General features: G+C 39.2%; 1 long non-coding RNA gene across 1 annotated transcript; it reads right to left on the bottom strand.

Moving 5' to 3' along the window:
• Window positions 1-8,164: 8,164 nt before the first annotated feature.
• On the bottom strand, window positions 8,165-11,346 carry LOC145431140 (uncharacterized). Its single transcript, XR_013911483.1, has 2 exons — window positions 8,421-11,346; window positions 8,165-8,342 (listed from the first exon to the last, which is right to left on the bottom strand). It is a non-coding gene; the product is annotated as an uncharacterized LOC145431140 (long non-coding RNA).
• Window positions 11,347-22,436: the final 11,090 nt, after the last annotated feature.

The following is a 22,436-nucleotide window of genomic DNA, read 5'->3' as shown; positions in this document are numbered from 1 at the left end:
GGAATTCGTGGATTTACAGGAGACTGAGAAAGTGCTTAATATTTAAAGAGCATAAAGAAAATTGCCCTTTCCATGATGGATCAACAACTTCAGCTGGGTAAACACGGTAAAGTATGGAGCACTCCGGGGCTGAGGAGCAAAGCAGCAGCGATCATTTTCACCTTTTCAATGGCTCCTGTCACGCCTGGACGTCCAAACCTCACACACTCGTTTCTAGCATGAAATTTTACATCTTGAAAAGTGAGTTCATTGCGTCTCTGCAAGTAATTCACAAACTTTTTTTTCCAATCTTTTTTCAGTGCTGGCTGTGCTGCTGAAATACATTTCCATCAAACACTTGACTGTTTTAGGCACCGTGGGATGAATACTTATGCCAGAGAGTCTGCATATAGGTTTGGATGTGTAAGTGTTGTGATAAAGGGTGGCAGACAATGACTTTCATATTGGTCCTCAGCCTATGCTGAGCTTTTACACAATAACTGCTGTGGATAGTCAGGATTTCTCCAACTTCTTGATATGTGTTATTGTGCGCTGTGAGCTGAGATGTGCACCGCGCTGCCCAAAGAATACCTTTGCAGTCTAAACAATGGAGCCCATAAATTTTGACATCATTATGAGCTATTCAGATGTTCCTCGCTTGATGTGCATATTTAAGAAGCCAGAGGGCTTTCAAAGTTAAACATGAAATACAAATGAGGTCTCCATGAAACCAAAGCCTTTACAGTCTGCTGCTGTGTTCTGCTTAATTTTCTCTATCTCCCTCTCTATCTCAATCATGCTTCTCCAATCTGTTACTGTTAGCTTTACATTACACAGAACAAAATAAACAATGGCATTGATCAGATCGTTAGTCGGTGATGCTTTGGTCTGTGAATACGTTTAAAATGCATATTTTCCCCCCAGTTATCCCAAGGGGTGGATCGTTACAATAATAATTTCTTTAAAAAATGAAAAATCTGAACTGAAAAATACTCCAACTCTAACAACTCCCCCTGGGAGTGGCCACTAAAGTAGCAGCCTCTGGCATGATCAGAAGTTTTTGACCAGTCATTATTTTCCAGGTCGTCTGATAAAGCCTCAGCAACAGGCATAACTCACACACACCTCAATTCACCTGCCAAGGGCAAGTGCACAAGGTCACATTTCGCCTCAGGTTACCACAGTGCAGTCCAGCAGTGCTATGAGCTACTGCTGTTACTTATTAAAGTTTTTAAAGTTACCTTTCACTATACTGACTTTTAAATAGAATATAAATATGCATGACAATTTTGCTTTAAGATTTTCCCCCTAAAAAGGGCTCCTTCTTCCTCAGTATTTGTTTAACATGCTGTAATTTGATTGCAGTGGAGTGGGTTTTAAAAAGAGCTTCTGTCAGATACTGTGTCGCATTAAATTTTTATGAATTTTGATAACCTTTCCAGGATGGTAAAAAGTTTCAGAACTTCAAAAGACTCTTTGTGGTGCTTCCTAGAAATATAAAGCTGAGTATATGTATCTGTGTATATGTGTGTGTGTATATATATATATAATATACACACACACACCAAGGATGAGAATAACCCTCACCAAAATAATGTATTTATCTTCCTAACTCTGGAAAAAGGAATTATTTAAACTATGCACTATGTGCATTGCAGAGAAGGAAAAAAAATCCTTTTAATATTCCTGTTTCATTGTCACACTGCCATGATGGACACATGGCTTTGCTGATTAAAAGAACCTGGGAGCAAAATGCATAACAAATAGAGGCAGGTTTCAGTGCGATAAACCTCCAAATAGATAATGTGTGTTCATTTTTTCCTCAATAATTGCTGTTGCAGCTGGAAAGAAGAAACAAGTTGGAAGAAATGCTGTTTACTAACTACAAAACAGTGAGTCTGCATTATAATAAAGACAAGAGGAACATGATAAAAATGTGTGAAGGTTTAAGTATGCTTGTATGGTGCACTATATCAGTCACAAATCTATATTCATGGGATTGCAGTGGTAGTTCCACTGTTACATCACGTTATTGAATTGCACTGTATTGCACTGCACTTGGTGAGTAAAGCCGGCTACTGACTTGTATCAATTTATTGTCTTCATAAAAAATGTATCGGAATGAATCTCGCTCGTTGTGCGCGTTGTTGTGTGTTCAGATGTAAATCAAATGCTCTCAACGGGTGAGCTCGACATTGCTGTTGGGCAAACATACCATGCAAGCTGGTTACACAGTCATAATTTTCTATCCAAACAAATCTACTGTCAGCATCTGTTTTGTGTTTTCGTTGTCCATGTCAGCTTTCCTGTACTCGTGTGCTGCCAACACAACGAAAGGTATGATGAATGTCGTGCTTTGTGATATAAACGGGTATTAGAGTAACATGCAGCATCTCTGCAGTGAAGAGGCTTTCTCTTTTTTACTCTCGTGTCTCGAAGACATGCTGATGATCACAAATCCACACTGACCTTGTTCAATGTCAGAGGATGCGCATGTTGCTGTCTGAAATCTGCTGTAGTTTACTGGGTGTACAGCAACCCAATATTGCTCAATAACTGTTTGCGGTGATAGGGGGATGTTACTAGGTACAAGGGACAGTGGAATTGCTTCTGCAACAGAACAGAGATGAAAATAAATGAGCGAATAGGGATGTGGGAATTATTCTCTGAGGTACTGCACAGTGCATGGCTTCTTGCAGAGTAAGGGTAGCGGAGAGCCACAATCAAAGGAAAAGCTGTTTATCTTTGATTTCCTTCAATCAGTAATCAGGCCCCTGTTTTTTGTCAATTATTTGTCCCTCGTTGACAGCTCGTAAGCCCATAAGATCCAACACAATGCTGAGCCTCATAAAGAAAAGCAAATCCAGAGTTTATAGGATTACCGACTCCCTCATAAACTAGGAACTCAACACCCTCCTGAGTGAATATTCCATTTATAGGATTTATTTTGCAGATCCCAAACAGAGTTCACCGCTTTGCTGAACCTAAGGAGATCAAATGGTAGAGCCTTGATGTCAACAGTGTGCTAGGCTTTTCAATATGCATCACCTCAGCTGACATGGTGAGAGGTAAATCTGAATGGGACATCAATACTGCGAGGGAGCAAATTGAACATGATCCAGAATACATCAGCTGAGAGACCTCAGAGATATCCTGTAAGGATACAGAACATATGCAAATAATTCATCCAGGGGTAGTTCTGCCCCAGGGGTTACGCAAAAAGAATGTGGGATAATAGAAATTTAAAAACTGGCAGTAAATTGATCTCAAGTAACTCTATTGTCCCCTTAACCCATATGCTACAAGTTAAAAGAAATTGCATGCTTCACATGTGATATGAGAGTGAGTCAATTTTATCATGCTGAAGCCAGATGCAGGCGCTGGAAAATTTACTTAGCAAGCAAGAAAAAGAGGCCATGCAAGATAGCTGTCTAAAATTAATTGTTATATAGTGTTCCTCTGTGTACATCTTTTTTATTTTCCAAATTATAATAACCTGAAGAAAAATATTAATTCCAGAAGTAGGTTTTAAGGTTTAAAATGTATAGACACTGATTAAACAGCCTGCTGAAAAAATGGGCAAAACTAGGGGCAATTCTCTAAATCTTTGAATTCAGCTTTCAGTCCCACTGGTATATAAAATAAAGTGCCATACAATCTCCATTTACAAACATCTATGGAAGAATCGGTCATTAAGGGCTCACTGAATTCAAGTGTGGTATTGTAATAGGATGTAAGTTCATGAGATTTCTTCCCTCATAGGTATTACACAATCAACTCTAAGTAGTGTAATTGCAAATTTGAAGCATTTAGGAACCTCAGGCTCGAAGTAGCAGGCAGTTACAGAGTGCTGAGGGACATAGTGTTTAAATGTTGTCCCTGATGTGCTGCACATTTCCAAACCTCTTCTGCCATTAACATCAGCACAAAAACTGTGCGCCTGGAGCTTCACTACATAAGTTTCTATCGTCAAGCAGCTCCTGTAGCTATAATGTGTAGCTGTGTAGCTGGCCCAGTACCACTCCCACATTTAGAACAATGCTTACTTTATTTTACTGCATTTTCAAAAGGGCAGTGATAATCAATTATTGTTGTTGAAAATGTATATTAATGAAGCTTATGCGTAAGTTTGATCTGATGTCACACATCTGTCTGCTTCCCAGGCGTTGGCGACTAATTTAAGCCATAGATCACTGCCACTTCCCCAAGTTCATTGTGACATCGCTGGTCTAGTCCAATCATCTTTCTGCTGGCCTTCTTTAGGCCAATCAGCCTTCACTCAGCGTACTTTAAATCTCTCTGCGTGTCTGTCATTCGTCCTTGCAGACGCCTTCGAACCACCCACCTCCTCCCCATTACCGCCTTTCCCTCGTCACTCAGGCTCCATTCAAGCCTCCATATTCATCTCTACCACCAGCGTTTAGACTCCGGGGGTCCTGCCCTAATCCCTGTCAATGCTGGGATTCAGTTCTGCTGTGATGGGACATCAGCATCTATCCGCTAAATGCCTCAAACTGAATTCTGTACATCAATAACTCATGTTCAATTCCTTCTAATCTCCTTATTGAAATATAGTACTGCAGTTGGGTACACTCTGTGACAGTATAGCGAGTTACTGCTTGCTCTCCTTTTGTCATTTTATGGTACATGGAAAGTGTTGAGGTCAAATACTATTGCTCAAATACTGGTAGTACTGGCACTGGTTTAATTGTAACAAGATGATGTGTGTTTTTTTTAGTATAATATTGGTATTTCCATCCATTCATCCATTCCCTTATCAGGACCCCAGAGAACCAGCTAGGTCGAGAGGTGGGATACATCCTGGACAGACTGCATTATACTCTGTCACACTGTTGCAGAGCTAACACAGAGTGACAGACAACCAATCACACTCACATTTACACCTATGGCCAATTTAGAATCCCAAATAAACTTAACCCCACTTACTGCATGTCTTTGGACTGTGGGTGAGTATCCAGAAAAAAACCCCACACAGATAGAACATGCTCCACACAGACGGTGGATTCGAATGTAGGACCTTATTGCTGTGAGGCTAACCACCACTCCACCATGCTCCCCTACATTTCATTTTTTCAAATATCACAGTGGGTTTTAAAAAGACCATCTGTCAGATACTGTGTCGCATTAAATTTTTATGAGATTTTATAACCTTTCCAGGATGGTAAAAGTTTTAAAACATCAAAATATTCTTCACAGTGCTTCCTAGAAATATAAAGCTGTAAAAAGAACACTGAAATGTTAAAAAATATATAAATATTAATACCTTAACCTACATCAATACTGGTATTGACACAACATTTACACAATCACTCAGTAATGTAGATAATAATCACAACTGCAAAGTAAACCAATGAAACAGATGCAAAAACAAAAAAACTCAGAGATGACAGCTCGATGTAGTCTAATTGTGCAAAATTTTTGCTTAACGATGGAAATGTTGTAGTGGAATCTTAAGCAAATGAATTTCAAACTTCAAATTAAATCGACTTGTGTGAAGAAAGTGTAATTTGTAATACAATGTACGCAACATTTCTATGGTAACAACAATCTTTGTAAAATCCCTCATTATTCACATTCTGTGAAAATTAAAGCTCAAAACATTTTGATTGACATTCTGCTCATTACTACACAAAGCCCACACACTTCACAAAGTCTGCGGTTTGTGAAGTGAGTAGAAAGAAAAACAAATATCTTTCTTTCTAGTCACACACACAAACACACACACGCACAGATACTCAAGTGTATAACAATAACATTTAGCAATTTAATTTTTATGGTAAAATCATTTTTGCAAAAAAAAAGATATAAAATCCAGTTTAGCCCTGATTTTTTACTAAAGCATCAACTTCAGAGATGAGCCACACAAAACCCAAACAAAAACAAACCTCTTTGACGCTCCCATTTTCTTCTCTGTATTTCAAAGTTGAAATGAGCCCTGTTTCTTCCCTCTCTACAAATTCATCTTTTCATCTCAAATCAGATCATACGAGAACTCGCAATGCAGCTTGAAGACATTTCGGCTGATTTGTTTCCATGCTCGTTTTCATCTAAGCATGCTGTTTACATTCGATAGTGTATTAATTTATAAGAAATGATGCATGTGGCGTTGTTTATTTATGAGATTGTGGAGCCTCATCTAAGAACAGTTTGTTCTTCCCAGGAGTGGAGATTATTACCACAAACTACATTTTTTCCCCCTCTTATTTACTTTTGCGTGATTTTCAACACATGTGAAAATATGAACAATGTCTTGGAATGACACATATTAGGGGACTGGCTTTGTGCCTTAGAATGACATGTGTGGGCTTTGCTACAGCAGAATAGTTCCAAGTGTATGAATAATTTTGAGCTCAGAATGATAACATTTAATTGAATGAGTCAGTGGGAAGGCTGCGTTTAATGCCAGAGCCTATTATTCCTCACTAACAGGGCATTTTCCTCTACTCTGATGATATCACTCACAATAAGGTACACTATGAAGCACATATGTGCTAACTGTATGGCCTTTTTCAGTCGGATACATAAGTGTATTCTATATAGGCCACAGCACAACCTGTTACAGATGACACGAGTAGAAGAGGGCATTATATCAAATGTTGGAATATGCATCAACATCTTTGCCACGAGTTCCTCTGTCTTTGTTTCTTAGTAGATAACATTCTTACTGCATTGAAGAAAAATCAATGTGTGCGAGGCATGATGGTATTGTGAATTCTAGACACACCAAGCTCCTCTGCAGAAATGTCTCCTGATGACTGAGGACGGTTGTTGTGCGTGAAAATTGCTCATCATCGAGCAGTCGGAGAGAGAACGATGCAAAGGAAATAAGTCAAGGTAAAAATCGAGCTTTTTCAACACCTTCTTGTGTGACAGAAATGCGCCTCCTCTCTCCCTCGGCTTGAGAAGTGCACACGGTAAACATGAAACAGCCAGGAGATGGGGGAAAAAAAGAAAAAACATATCAAATATTCTGTGCTTTCTCTACAGTTATGTCAATATCGGGGTAAGTGAATACTCAATATTCTCCACCGACCTCCAAAATGACGAGAGGGGGAGGGGGGGGGGGATGTAAGACTTACAACTGCTGCAGTGTATTAGAAAGACTTGGCATAGGGAAGGGGCAGGGGCGGAGCAAAATAGTAAAATGAGGGAAAGACAAACTTAAGATTCAGAGACAAAGAGAAAGACAAAATGTTCAGTTAGCCTTGGAGGCTAATGTTTACATGACTTTTGTACTTTAATATGCTTCTAATACACTCCCATCTACAGCCTGATCAATTATTTACACAATATTTTCCTTTTATACTTAAGTCATGCTTTTAGCAGAATGAAAAAAGAAAGTTAAATGGTTTAATTCAAGCTCTTCAGCTGTCTTTATAATATATTCAGACTTATCAGACATGCTCAGCCTACACTGGTTGTATTGAGTGTCAGATCACAATCCACAGTCAGTGGCTTTAGCCTATAACACATAGCTACATGTTCTCGAGGGAAAACTCCTCCGCACAGAGGAACATGTAAAGGCATGTGCTGGCTGAGGTCACTGTTTGATGAAGTGATGCTCTTGTAAAAAACTCATTAAGAGAATGTGATGTTGTTGTGTAGGAGGACATTTGGATTGCATTGTAAATAGTGAGATTTGCAGAATACTGTAACAGGTTGGCGTGGGCTCAAACTGAGTATTTTCTCTTTTCCTTTTGCCCTGTTTAAATTAGGACATTGGTTTCATGGAGTTAGAGAGTGGGTGACACTGTAATATGTTTGCTCCCTCAGTGTCAACATGATTCAAACAATAACGAATCAGAAATGATGTTCCAATTATTATTTGTAAAATTATTTTTATATGGGGCAGTCTGCATTGTGACTGATTTTACCACTAAAATGAATTTTATGTTGATGCTGTGACTTTTGTACTTTTATTCAATTAGGATTTTAAATCTAAAACTATTATGGGGTAAGATCTGAAATTAGCACGATTCTACCCATGAAAAAAATCCAAACCCTTGTCTAATTTAAATGTGCTGTTTTATTTTTAAGGTCATATCCTTGTGCACCTCTGGATGACTTCCAGGATGGTGGAAGTCCTGTTCTATTTGTACTTGCATTGTCACGGTCTGGGGGGCAGACCGTGGGGGATGTTGGAGAAAGGACCCAAACGCTGGACTTAATGAAATGAACAGTGGGTTTATTTACAGTGAGGTAAATGTACACCACACATTGAATCTCCAAAAGTGCTCCCTCGACTCCCGTGACGTGTCTTCTCCCAAGTGCTGGTATCCCGTGCTCTCTGCCCCTGTGCCTTCACACACCCCGTGTGTCTTGCAGTCCTGTGTTCCACTCTCCTGAGGAAAAAACACAGACACAGCCGTTATGGCACCAACTCCAGCAGGCATACACTGACCAGCACTACAAACACTGACATGGAGTCTAACTCAACGATCCTGCGCCGGAGGAAGCTCCATCGCTCTGTTAAGTAGCTCCCCCGACGATCCTGATCAGAAGCAGGTGTGTGGTAAGCTAGGCGTGACCAGCAGCTGGCAGGGCCACACCCCTCAGGCCTGCAGGTGGCTGTCCTTCATCCTCCAGCCTCACACACATACACACACCAGCATTGAACACAAGAACACAGTGCAGCAAACATACATCCAATACACTAATAACAATAAAGGTCCACACTGTTCACGAACCCCGAGTCCCCGGAACCGGGTCCGTGACATGCATTTCTGTAATTTTAGTATAAATCTCAAAGGTGTGCAGAGGGCAAACATCAGGCTCTTTGTTGGACTGAAGAAACGTTTATGCTGAGAATTATCTGGCCATAACCCAAAGACCAAACAGCAGTTCCCACCTGAAAAGTTCACGGTGACCAAACCTTAAAATGGCACGTCAGTTCAAGAGTGAGGCAAAGACGTCAACTGTGGTGCTCAACCATAAGTCAAAACCAGAAGTCCAGTTGTTCAGGACTGAACTTGGGATGAGCAACCTAAAAATAGCAACTATGTTGATGAAGAAGATGTTTTTAAAGCAATTGATTCACTGCTTTAAAAACATCTACATAGTAGACACACAAAGTCTTAATAAACATGTTCATCAAAGCCTCATCATGCAAGTTGTATCAAATGCTGTTTATCAAATAAGCAAATATTGAAACTAAGGTAATTTCCTCTATATTCTTATTTTAGTTTAGCTAGTTTTTCAAATTCACAAAATCTTTTATTAGTTAATTAAAAATACTTTTTTTGTATCTACTTTCAGTTTTAAATTTAGTTTTACTTAACCAATTATAACCTTGCGTTGGTTTTTACATTGTAGTATAGTTGATTATTCAACAGAGGCATCTAAATACTCCTTTCTCCAACAGTTTTTCACCAAAAAGCGATTTTTTTCAGACTGTGTAGCATCACTTTTCATGTAATACTATCGATATTGTGTATGTAATAGTGTATGAGAGCTTGAAAATTGTAAGCAAGCAGGTTTTCAATGCTGTATTTCATTCTGATAGAGTGGCACCATAGTGTAGTGGTTTACACATTCACCTAACAATTCCCAAGTTTGATCCTAGGAGGAGGAATAAATCAGTTTGGGGTTGCATCTGAGCATCTGGTGTAAAAATTCTACCAATTCAAACATGCAGAGACACCAGCTGTGGCGACTCCTTGTGAATAAAGGGGTAACCAAAAGTAGCTTTCTTCCTTTTTTTGTCTTTTGTTTGTTTATTGCTGATATAATTTCTGATGTCCCATAGCTGGCCTTGGTTCTCTTGTTATAACTACCTTTTAAAAACAAAAAAAGTCCTGGAATCAGCTTAAATTATATGGAAACACTACTAAAACACTTTAACCTAAAAGTAAAAAATCAGTACTAATATCTTTGACTCTAGTGAGGATCATCAGCCTCTACGTTGTGAGTTTGCCTTTTCTTTTCTGAAACAATGTTCTAAAAGCTGTTTTTCGTAGCAAAAAGATTAGATTGAATTAGAACGAGATTGAACTCCAGACTGAGTAACGTCTGTGTGGAATAAAGAAACAAAAGGAGAATAAATCAAAATGCCACAATAAATGTTGAATGTTTGTTCTATACTCTCAGAAGTGTAGCTTAGTGGTTACTACAGGTCAGAGTGATACCTCTTCAGGGACCCATAAAAAGATTTGTCAAGTCCCTGTGTCTTGATGTCAAGTGGGCATTTCAACAGATGGAGCTTCCTCTCTGACCTGGTGTAGTTGTTTTGTCAACTTAACCGAATAAGTCTGCAACCATCACACTGAGTCAAGTAAGTTTGACCGATTTTATGCAAAATGTTTGCAATTGTAACTATTCAGCTCTAGTGCTTTTGAAATCACTTTGGGAGAAACTGTCATCTATAGATATTCATTGACCCTTCACTCATCTCCATAGGCATACTTTGCATCTAGCTATATCATTATCCCAATCAAGATCAGTGTAATACTGAGATCAATTATAAGATAATTCTGCTTTTCATCATATTGTATGGCCTTGGATTACTCAGGGTACTGCAGCTTGTATTTCCAGACAACTTGAAACCACTTCAAGCTATCATGCTAAAGTTTGTCTACCACTGAGAAAAACCTTGGATAAATCTAAAAGGATATTAAATACATTGGGAAAGAAGTATAACTCATGCTGGAAAATTTTACAACTGATCGGATGTGATGATGTTTCTTTTAATAGCTATCTTCTTACTATAATGATTTAAACATATGTATGTATGACTGGTACTCTAACTCCTCCTAGATGTGTTGATCAATGTTTTTTAGAGACCATGTAATATTATTTTGTATTAATTTTATTATCTATCTTATTTATATTTTTCCACGCTTCACTGTTATTTGTTATTTTTTTGTTTGATTTATGTTCTTGTATTTTTTTGCTGTCTTTTAACTGGAAAACACTTTGGTCAACTATGTTTTTCTTTTTTTTTAAGTGATCTATCAATAAATTACTTATCCAAACTTACTATCTAAACTGCCTAAAATTAATTTTATAACACTCAGATTCTTAAAAATTATTTATATTATGTATACTTGAGTGAAGCTACTAAGGACTTAATGCCGGGAGGGGGGGCTTCCTTCTAATGTATAAAAATCCCACCATTATGGTAATAAAACTTTGTTTTGTTACTGGGTTGCTGTATTTTCACTTAGCACTGTAAACCAGGGCAAACACTGATGCTAACAAAGCTTTACACTGGAGTAGTCATCAGGGAGCAGCAGTTCCTTTTTGAAGTCCCCAGCATGACCCCCCCATCTAATACAAGTTCACTATTAACCATAGAGTTTTGTTTTGTTTTTTCCAAACTTCAGAAATCACAAGTTCTCTAAAAGAACAGACAAAGTTTGAGCCTCTGTTCTTCTGTCCCTTTTTTAATAATTAACAGTATAATTCACTGGATCCCACTATTATGGAAATAAAACTTTGTTACTGGCCTGCTGTAGTTTCTCTTAAGCCCCTGTAAACTAGGGCATAAACCCAGCATGAACCCAGCATGAGCCTCAGGTCTAATACAAGTTCACTATTTGCAGTAAAGCTTTCTTCAAATTTCAGAAAACCTCAGTTCCTTAAAGAACAGCTAATGGTTGAACTCGGTCTCTTTTTTTCTTTCTTCATTTTAAAATCCCTCCTCTACTGTAACAACAGAGGAGACCAAGTACACCTGTGAAACAGAGGTGCTCTGCCCAAAGAGGTCACTGCAGCAGTGCTGCTGTGTCTCTCACTGTATAATGTCTTGGTGGGCCTTGGGAAGTTAGTCAGTGTGCCTCGCTGTAGGAACACATACCAGAAAAAGAGTGTTAAAGCCCAACAGAAAGATTTTAGGGCAGATATATCAAAAATGATTGACTCATTACATGTATTTGATTCTTGGAAGTGTAAGCGTATACTATACAAGTATACTATTATATATATATATATATATATATATATATATATATATATATATATATATATATATATATATATATAATATTTTTTTTTTAAATTTATTTTATTTTTTTTAAAAGAACAAAAACATGGCAAGAAGTTGTTTATAGTTTGTGATGTCCACATCTGCTTAATTCAATTTCAATTCAATTTTATTTATATAGCGCCAAATCACAACAAAAGTCGCCTCAAGGCGCTTCATAGATACAGAGAAAAACCCAACAATCATATGACCCCCTATGAGCAAGCACTTTGGCGACAGTGGGAAGGAAAAACTCCCTTTTAACAGGAAGAAATCTCCGGCAATACCAGGCTCAGGGAGGGGCGGCCATCTGCTGCAACCGGTTGGGGCGAGAGAAGAAAAACAGGACAAAGACATGCTGTGGAAGAGAGACAGACAGCTTATCCTATAATTGTCACAAAGAAACTCACTAACAAGTGGTGGGTGTCTGGCAGACACTGATTAGTGGTGTCCCCTTACCATACTGATTTGAATTTTTACAGCTTATAGGATTTTCATTTAGATGCAAAAGTCTCCCCAAGTTTAAAGAACAATGGTCGGCTGCCAGAAATTAAAATTTCAATTTAATTTCCAGGCAGTTAATGTGCTGCCTCAAAATTCTTGTGAACAGCCTTGAACTATAAAATTTACAATTTAATGACAGATTCCCACTTCTCATGCAGTGTTGTGTATTTAAACAAATAATGTTATTAGGCTCAAAGCCTTGTATTGCTCTGGCCAGTTGTTATGATTTTCCTGTTCTATCTAAGTCGCAACCTCCAGGGCTGAAGAAAATGAAGAAAAAACTACAATTCCTCAAATGCCCACTTGAATCTGTCTGTTGACAGTCTATGTACATATTTAAAAGGCCAACTTCAGTGCTGGAAACAATAGTTGTAGTCTAATTCTACAACTCACCATGTCTCATCTCAGCTAATTGGAGTCTCTGAACTCCAACTCTCTGGTGCCTTTTGAGTTATTTTTTTAACACAAGTAGCTGACAAATAGTATAGTAGTGAAGTGTACTAAGAGACCATCTACAGCAGTGATGACAAACTTTACATGGTGGGCCACATACAACCCACTTCCATCTGAAGTGGGCTGAACCAGTGAAACTCACCTTCCTGACAGTGTAAAGAAGTGTTACTACACAATAAATCCACATGATGACAGAAACTTCTAGTGGCTCAAAGTCAAGCTAGACAATAGCTAACTGCAGCCACATGATGACAGAAAGTTGGATGGAAAACAAAGCTTTTCTCTTTTCAGTTTGTTCTGATAGACCAAGAAACAGACAAATAAGAGTGGGTAAGAAGCTTAAAGTCCTTACCCACTATAATTCTTACTGGCATTGCTATATTTTGGAATCGTAATGTCAAATTACACACGCAAGTTTTAATATATTCCTCAAGAAACATTCATTTCTTTCTTTGCAGAAAGTAGCAGATAACTGAATTTAAGCTAAAAGTGACTCTTTTAGCTTAAAAGAAACCTCAACCTGCAGCATATCCCAAAGAAATAATATGACTCATCCCAACTGTTTGAACCTCCTTAATCCTGATAAGACCTCGAGTCAAGTTAATCTCATGGCTAGACCAGAGACACAGGGGAATCTCTCTAACCCTGAGGAAAAACAAAGCAGACCATCGAGATGTATTCAACCTAAATAAACATCTGTGAGCAAATAAACAGAGCAGATTCCTATTAAAGGTCAAGTGCTTAAATCTGAAATAGAAACATGACCAGGCTGTAATCCAGAATCTCAGCCTTCACCAGCAATGTTCTGAACAAACAGAAATGTCAGCGCCAGAAAGAAAGCCATCTCCACAGGAGGCTCTTTTCATCAATGCAACATAGGGGGGAGACTGTTTACATGTCGGCCATGCCAGGAAAATACAGGTAGCGAGCAGGTCCAGACACAGAGTTTGACAATATGTTCTTTAAATCCTGGATATATTATTCTCCAGGGTGTGCTGCTGGATTTTTGTGTTAATGATGTGCAGCAACACATGGCAAGCAAATGGTTTGTGGATGCTCCCCTCATTAAATGGGGTCATTTGCTACAGCAGCAGGACTTAATACAACCTGAGATGAGACCAGCCTTATCAACAGCATGCCTCTCATGCCCCTTTCACACAGCACTCATTTGATTATGTTTGTTGCTCAGAATACTCAAGTGCCCAGATTTCTTTGTGGACTTTCACCGCACAAGGGACGGTGAATCTGTTTTATAGTGTCAACTAGACTGTGAGCAGCGGTGAGTTTTGAGTCCACTCCTGAGTACTTATTTTATCAGTGGTCGTGACTGTGCTGCCCAGTAAAAATATATTTGCCGAGCATATTTTCCTCATCTTGCTCCGCTAACTGTCCATAAGGACAGATGCCTAGAGCCACCGAGTCTGTCCTGGTTCACTGAGCCTTTCACTTCATCATAATCTTTGTCTCATCAAATCACATCACAGTTATTTCCCTCATGATGTAGCAATTTGTCATTGTAGTTTCAGTTGACTGCATTGTAAATGCCCTAAATCAACCTTGTGTTTACTTTCTTATCGTAGCGTGATCAGTTTACAAAAGGACAAGGCTGAGATTTCTTATAATATCCTGCTCGGTATCAAAGCTTTAACCTAGTTAGTAATGAAGCCTCAATTACAAATCATTTCTTCAATTTGCCGTCGTAAATTTAAGAAACACTTATGAACGTTATGCTCCGTTTGTGTTTAAGACTGTCTTTGAAGCTGAATAAGCTGCCAGAAAAGCACGTAGCCTCAACTGCGAGCTCGCAGAAGTTGGTAAGCGTCTTATGCAAAAAGAAATGTACTATTTAACAGTTTACTTTGATCTCTGGCTGTGTCACACGGGCGTGCATGCATGCACACACACACACACGTGCGCGCATGCACGCACACACATCACACACACTAAGTGTAAGTACCAAATAATAGCAAAGAGAACAAAAAAACCCACACAAAATGACTTCATGAACCCTAAAACTCTGAATTGGGTGTACAAAAACAAAGCAGTCACACATCAGTGCAGTGTTGGGGTATTAAAAATAAAATATTGTTTACTCTCTTAAATTATTTTCAAGTAACTGTACTATTTATCACTAAAACTTATGAAAGGGTTTTGTTTTTTCTTACCTGTCCCGTTTGGATCTTTAGCCATCAGAATTGCTGTCTGAAGGCCAAGAAAGACGCCAAGTGGATTTACTTTACCAAGTGGATCATCATGGCCTTGGCATATTGGTCCATTTGATTGACCTTTATTACAATTATGTATTTATTCGATTTGATTTTCGGTTGTTACAGACGGGACAGACATGACTGGGGGACAGGGAGAAAGAATGAAAGAAAGAGAGGGAGAGAAAGAAAAATAGAGGGGAGAAGAGACGGTGAGAAAGGGGGGAAGAAGAAAGAAAGAAAAACAAAGAAAACACCTGGATCACCTGTGTGGAGATAAAAAAAAACAGAAGAGAAAACAAATAAAAAAGAGCAACATAATAAATACAACACTATCACAATAAACTAGCTAACAGTAGATAAGAGTAGATACTAAATACTAAATGTTATTGTGCAGCACGCAAGATTGACAGCGCACAATGTGCTTTGAGGTAACAGCCAAGAAACGCAGACACAAACGTGCATTCCCACCCCCATATACACAAACAAATACTCGGACTCACCCGACGTGGAGACAGAGACAAATAGACACTGTACACACATTCACACTCACCAAACATACTCTATATCCCAGGTCCAGGTACCCCTGCCCCCAGAGGGGCAAACCATTCATAGACCCAGGAGATGTTCAGAGGATGGTCTGTGTATTCAAACTCACCTCTGGCGCTGATAGGTTTGTAGCTTAAACCTATTCGCTGGAACGTTCAAGACAATTCAACTACACAGCAAAAAGCATTGAACACCAATAATTATATCATAAGAGTAATAAAGCATTCAGCATCAAAGACAAGTATCATGTGCAGGTTTTCTCAAATGAGTAAACCACAATTATTGCCATAATTCGCCCCAGACATGGATCATCCCATGTATTTAGTCAACATTAATGTAATCCGTGACTTTCCTTAAGCAAAGTCACTCCACTTATTTATCACTACAAGCTCAACAGTGGCCAGCTAATGAGCCCCATATTAAACTATTCCATAAACACTGCATCTCTTATTTGTTTTCTCATGTCACTTGTCTGCCTCTGCTGAATCCTCTACATGCACTCTTAGAAAAAACAAACATTAGCAACACACATGGACAATACTGGTGGTCAGGCACAAATTGACAGGTTCCAGAGGTGCTATAAAAAGACCATAAAATTAGCCATTCGCAACTGTGAAAAGGAGAGACACTGGTTTCAATACAGGAAATGTCACACACTATATTCACTTCTCCCCTGTAATATTCAACATTTTCCCAAGAACACAGTGTAATAGCATAATCAACATATAGCCTGCAAACAGTTTTCTTCACACATAAACCCAGTAATCCTGTGGTAGAAAAAACATCAACCAGTTGTATCCTGTTATAAATCACATGATCAAATCACATGAAGAACTGTAATGCTGTAGAAAAGAAAATGCAAATGTTAGCGCTGCGCAGGTGTATACACACTTTCTCACAGTGATCTCTGTGAGCAACACAAGGTAGTGAGTAACACACCCCTGGTAGATGCACAGACACAGAAAGTTGCATTTAAAAGGTTAAATCGACACGGCCCAAAGCTCACGCAACCTAGGATGTTGCTGTCATCTTTCTGCTCCTGTGAAAAGAAACACACATGGATTCATCCACCCTTTGTCATGTCCAGAGGTTCAATCTTACATACTGGTCAAGTCAGTCAACTCTTGTGAGCTTTTACCAGTTCAGTCAGTTTCCCATTTTTATTTTCACTCATTTTTCATTCATTCATTCTTTTTTTGCTGATAGTGGAACCTATCGTCGCATTTAGTTTCCACCCTCCACCAAAAAGAAAAAGAAGAATTTTAGATCGGATTACCTCGCTGAATCCTTTTGGGCAGGGACTCATTTTCTAATTGTCCCAGTTAAGTGATTTTCTCCTGAGCCCATTTTAATGTGGAGAAACTCACTTGCAACAATTTTCTTGACGACGTGTCATATAGCGCTTTTGTTCTAATCATGCAGATTTGCTCAAACGACAGATTATCAAACAAAACTTTCAGTGCACTGTGAAAGTAACAAAATAAAAAGGCCTTGTTAAGTCATGACACATGCTCCTAATCTCAGGAGGGTAAATCATACCAAACCTAATTGGTAGGCTGAACCTTGCAACAAAAGAAAAATCATCAGCTAGATTAATTCAAAACCCTCCATCAGCCGCACAACACACAACATAACCCTAATGTTTTTTTATTAGCTATGAGTTTAATCTCCAGGTCTGTGCTCTTCACTCATTTAGGCCACAGACCCATTTTATTCAGTTTTCCTTTCCCCCATCATCACAAAACATGTGACATGTTGTCATGTACTTCACAAAACAAGTTTGTTCTGACGTATTCAGAGTTGTGTATCTGGGTGCAGGATTCACCCGCACATCAAAACAGGAAACTCAGTGTTTTAGAGTCTCCACTCTAACAAACTCCAACACATCCTATTCACTTGTGCTAGAATTCAGTCACATTTCCTTAATCTAATAGCGATCAACTAATTTGCATATCAGCTATCAACCCACCAAGTTGACAGGACAACAGAAATGCATGTTTAAAATATTATCACAAAAGATAATTCCCTCATACAGTAAATTACTTGTGCTGCATCAATCAAGCAGAAAGCATCTCCCAATTTACTATATTAACAACTAAATTTATTGTCTGATCACTGGTTGGTCAAACCAGAATCTTTTTTCCCACAAAAGTTAAACTGTTGTCCTGTAACCTAGAGAGTTAGTTGTCAGCATTGGATAAATTCAGCATTTGATAACAAGTGCGCTGTAAACAATTCAGCCAGAAACTTGGTCTGAACGTTTCCAATGATGTTAACCTATAACTTTTTTCCCGACCGCTGCATGTGGGAAATTGATTCAGGTCTGCTTTTCATCTGAAAGTGACAAACTAAGACATTTTTATTATTATTATCACTGCTTAACCAACACACATCTCTCTCTCTGTTTTTTGTGAACTCTCCTTTCTTAAAAGCAGAAAATGAGATGGTAGTTGTTATTGGCTGATAAACACAAAACCTTTTTCCTATGATTATTTTTCATCTACAATGTCTTTTTTTGTTCTTTTTTTCCCCTTTACAATCACTGGTGACCTGCAGAATCACCGCTCTCACAAATGGAGGCAAATACTTTTACACAGTGCACACACACTCTGCGACGTCAGGCACATTCACACTCACTTTTTTCATCTGCATAAATAAATCATATGGCAAATGATATATGCCATGGTGATCCATAAGTATGATCACAACTTTATTTAATTATTTTTCAACCCAACCCAACAAAACAAATAAACAAAAACATGATCCTGATGCTATGAACACTCTACACACATGAGTCATGATGCAGGAAAACTGCTGCACATCTGAAAGAAGAAGCTGAACTCACGGATACGCTGCACACTCGAGCTATCATAGTTCTGTTTCCCTCTCTTAGATGAGTTCTCAGCCAGATCCCGATCTGATAATGTGTAGCTTGCTCATCAGCTCAGAAGAGACCGTAACGTAACCTCACACAGTGGTTGCGTGCTTTGCCACAGTGGCAAAGACTTGCACTTTCATATTCAATTCAGCTTCTCCATCATGTAGTTTTCAGCTGTTTCATACAGGGTTCAGCATATTAGTTGTTTTTATAGGTGTGCTCTATATATAACAATAGCTCATAATAGGATGACAGTCTTTCAAACAGTTCAAGTGCCTCTATGCACGTCATTAGTTAAAATATTTACCTATTTTACTTCAGCTCATATGTCAATGTACTGAATTTGAGCAACCCTGAGCTTAATGCAAATTACTTTTAGCATTTATCCACCTCAATTAAAACTATGGTCTGGAGCACAGGCTGTTGTTGATCAGAGCAAGCTAAAGAATCATCTAAACATTTTGTTTCAGCAAGGGGTGGGGGAAAGCCATTCACCAGAGCATATCTTAACTGCTGCTGATGTGGGCTGGCCTTCTCCACACGCTCTTCAAGGCTGCTGTTTTCTGAAAACTTCTAACATTTAACATTTTCCAGCAACCAGTTCACCCTCAAAATCACATTTTTATTTTGATCAAGGTCTTTTTATTGAACAAAAATTGCTTCCAACAACAATTACGGCAATATTAGCAAACAGTCGTGCCCCCCCATCCAGAACAGTGTAACTAAAACCCAACCAGAGAGGAAGGAAGAGATACAATAAAATAAAATTACAGATACAAAGTAAATAATAAAATAAATGAACAACAGCAAGGGAAAAACAAAAAAACAAAAAAACAAAACAACAACAAAAAACAAAAAAACAAAAACAAAAAACACTCACATGCACATTAAGCAATAGTATCCAGACTTAATCTTACAAAGTAAGTAAGAAAAGGTTGCCATGTGTCATAAAACCTCCGAACCGAACCTTTTACAGTGTAGCGGATCTTTTCCAGCTGAGTATAGTACATGACATCCTTAACCCATTGCCCATATACAGGTGGAAGTGGCTCTTTCCATTTCAATAATATTATTCTACGGGCCAAAAAAGTGCAGAAGGCCAGAAGATCAGAGTGTGATTTGGAAAGACTGGCATCACAAGGCGTCACCCCAAAAATAGCTATAAACGGGCAGGGTGTAATTGGAACACCAAATATGTTGGACATGGTTTCAAATATGCTTTTCCAAAAGCTACCCAGTTTTGGACATGCCCAGAACATGTGAAATAGGGAAGCAGGCTCTCGTTTGCACCGTTCACATGTGGGGTCAAACCCATCCTTGATTTTGCTCAGTCTAGTTTTAGACCAATGGAGACGGTGAACCACTTTGAACTGAATCACCACATGTTTAAGGCAAATAGATGACGAAGAAATTCTATTGATCAAAATCACATTTTTTATGAGAATATAAGTACCTCGCGTTGCCGGGAGTGAATTCTTGCATGAATGTGTCGTCTCCCTGTGAGGCAGTCTTACTTGCTCGGGAACCCATAATAACAACAACAACCGTGTCACAGACCACGCCTGCTCCGCAGCATTCACACAAACGCATATGACAACAAAAACACAAATTACGTCTACTTCGAACTCACACCGGTCTGCTCGGGACCCCAACCCAGTTTCCGGGACCCCAACCCAGTTTTGCGACGCAAAGCCCAATTAAGGGACGCTCGGGACCCTAACCCAGTTCTGCGGTTATAGAGTCGCTCTCTCAAGTTACTCGGAGTTGCTTAGCGTGTAATATTAGCCTCGAATCGTCATTCATCGAGGAGAGAAAACAGACAGCTAATCCACCGGCCCGATGACAGATTCTCACGTCTCGGGACTTTACTGCAGGAACTTCCTGGCTGACGTCAGTCTTTCAGCGTGTCTCTTCTCCCCTCGGTGACTGTCGACTCCAGGGATCCGGCTCCGAAAGACCAATTAATGATAGGTTTGTAGCTTAAACCTATTCGCTGGAACGTTCAAGACAATTCAACTACACAGCAAAAAGCATTGAACACCAAGCAGAGCTCTTTATGATTCTCGTATACGAGGGAGACCAACCGGACAAAACGCCGTTCCTTCGCTTGACCCCAGTTGCTCTCGTCCGTTCCCCCATAACACTGCTCTTTTATTGAGGTTACATGAATGTACATAGGTTCATTAACATATGACGTATACATACACACAAAGAGTACCTTGCCTGTGCGTGGTGTACGTGTGTGTGTGGGGTCAGAGTGTGACCCCATAACCGACTTCCCTAAACCTGCTGGTCTGGAAGTCCAGCAGTTCATCTAAACAAAAGGCACTTAGACTAAAACAGACATAGATACGTTTATCCTACCATGAAACAATAAGAGAAGGTATGACCTCTCCCATGCTCCCAGGATGTGGGTGTGAATACAAGCACCCTCTGGAATGCACAGAAAGTCTTTGCAGACTACTAAGGATCAGACCCCTATCAATATGACATCGACTATAAACTTTAAGCATGTATGAGTAAATATCTCTAAGCATAAATGACAATCAACAATACAAATCTAACAGGCGCTGGTGGCCTACCCTCAATTTTAAATGCATATAGACACTGAGGGTTTTCGGGAGGAGCCGTGTTGCTCTCTGGCAGGAAGCACCATGCCCTCCTGTGTTTTAAATGCACTTTAGAACAGCACGCAGCAACACTACATATGAGCGGACAGAGGGAGGTTTGGGGTCTTCACTCACCCCCGTTCTGTTAACCGTCAGGACTGGAGATGCTGGCCGTCAGACTGGGGTCTGGGATGTGGGGCCTCCCTGACACTGCAGATAAGGAGGCGGTCTGCTTGCCTCCACCCCATAGAGAAAGGAAAATTATGAAAGGAAGATAACACGATCGTACGTAGCATAATTAATTATGTCTCCCTATAATACAGGGCTTCATTCAGCAACACCTCAGGTTTCAATATTGTCTGAGTGATAATGTAAAATTAATATTACTGTTATTATTATTATTATTATTATTATTATTATTATTATTATTATAAACCACAAATGGAACATTTTTTATATAATGACAGTGGTAGAAATAGTGCACCACTGGGTCTCATTTCCAGATCCTTGAAATAAGAGCCAAATTGTAATATATATGCAAAATATATTTTGTAGCTATTTCAATGTGCTATTGTTACAGGTCATAGTTTATTCTGTTATTAATTTGGTGTAGATTTGACTTCTCATCAGTTAGGTATGTTTCAGGGAGACTTGATTGCATGTCATCATCGCGTAGACTTACATACCCAGAATTCACCGCAGCTCAGGTGCAGCATTTGCACTTCTACAAAGTTAGCCAAGCCTTTTATTTCTGATCCTTGCGTCATCAGATGCCACCTTATGTCAGCAGAGATTTGAGAGGTCTCTGCTCTGTGCAGACTTTCTAGTGACTGCTAGAAAACATCATGACAATAAACCCTGAGATTACAGAGGTGCCGTGACAGTTGTTTTTTTTTTTTTTATTGTAGTGTGATGTTCACAAGACCAGGTCACACACCCCACTCCCCACGCTCAGGGTGTCAGATAATGCCATTTTGACAAAGCCGCGGGTGTCTCAGACATTCACACATGGTGTCCTCTGGCATTGGTGTTGGTGATGCACCCCTTGCAGCAGTAGTGAGATGATTGTCACTCACAACTCTAACGGTATGGGTGCTGCACATAAAAACACACAAGGACCAAGCACTACTAAAGTTGGTGATGGCAGGTCTCAATATTTTCTTAAATCTAACCATACGACATTGGCGTACAAATGTAGCCAGCATGAGAAAATGATGCCGCAAACTCTAAGCTCCGAAATGGGAAACAAACTTCAGTTTGTTGCTTGACAAACTTGGCCA

The sequence above is a fragment of the Astatotilapia calliptera genome, chromosome 2 (genome assembly GCF_964374335.1).
Source record: "Astatotilapia calliptera chromosome 2, fAstCal68.1, whole genome shotgun sequence".
Classification (NCBI taxonomy): Eukaryota; Metazoa; Chordata; class Actinopteri; order Cichliformes; family Cichlidae; genus Astatotilapia; species Astatotilapia calliptera.
The sequence above is the reverse complement of the archived record's forward strand: the minus strand, read 5'-3'. Positions and strand labels throughout refer to the sequence as shown.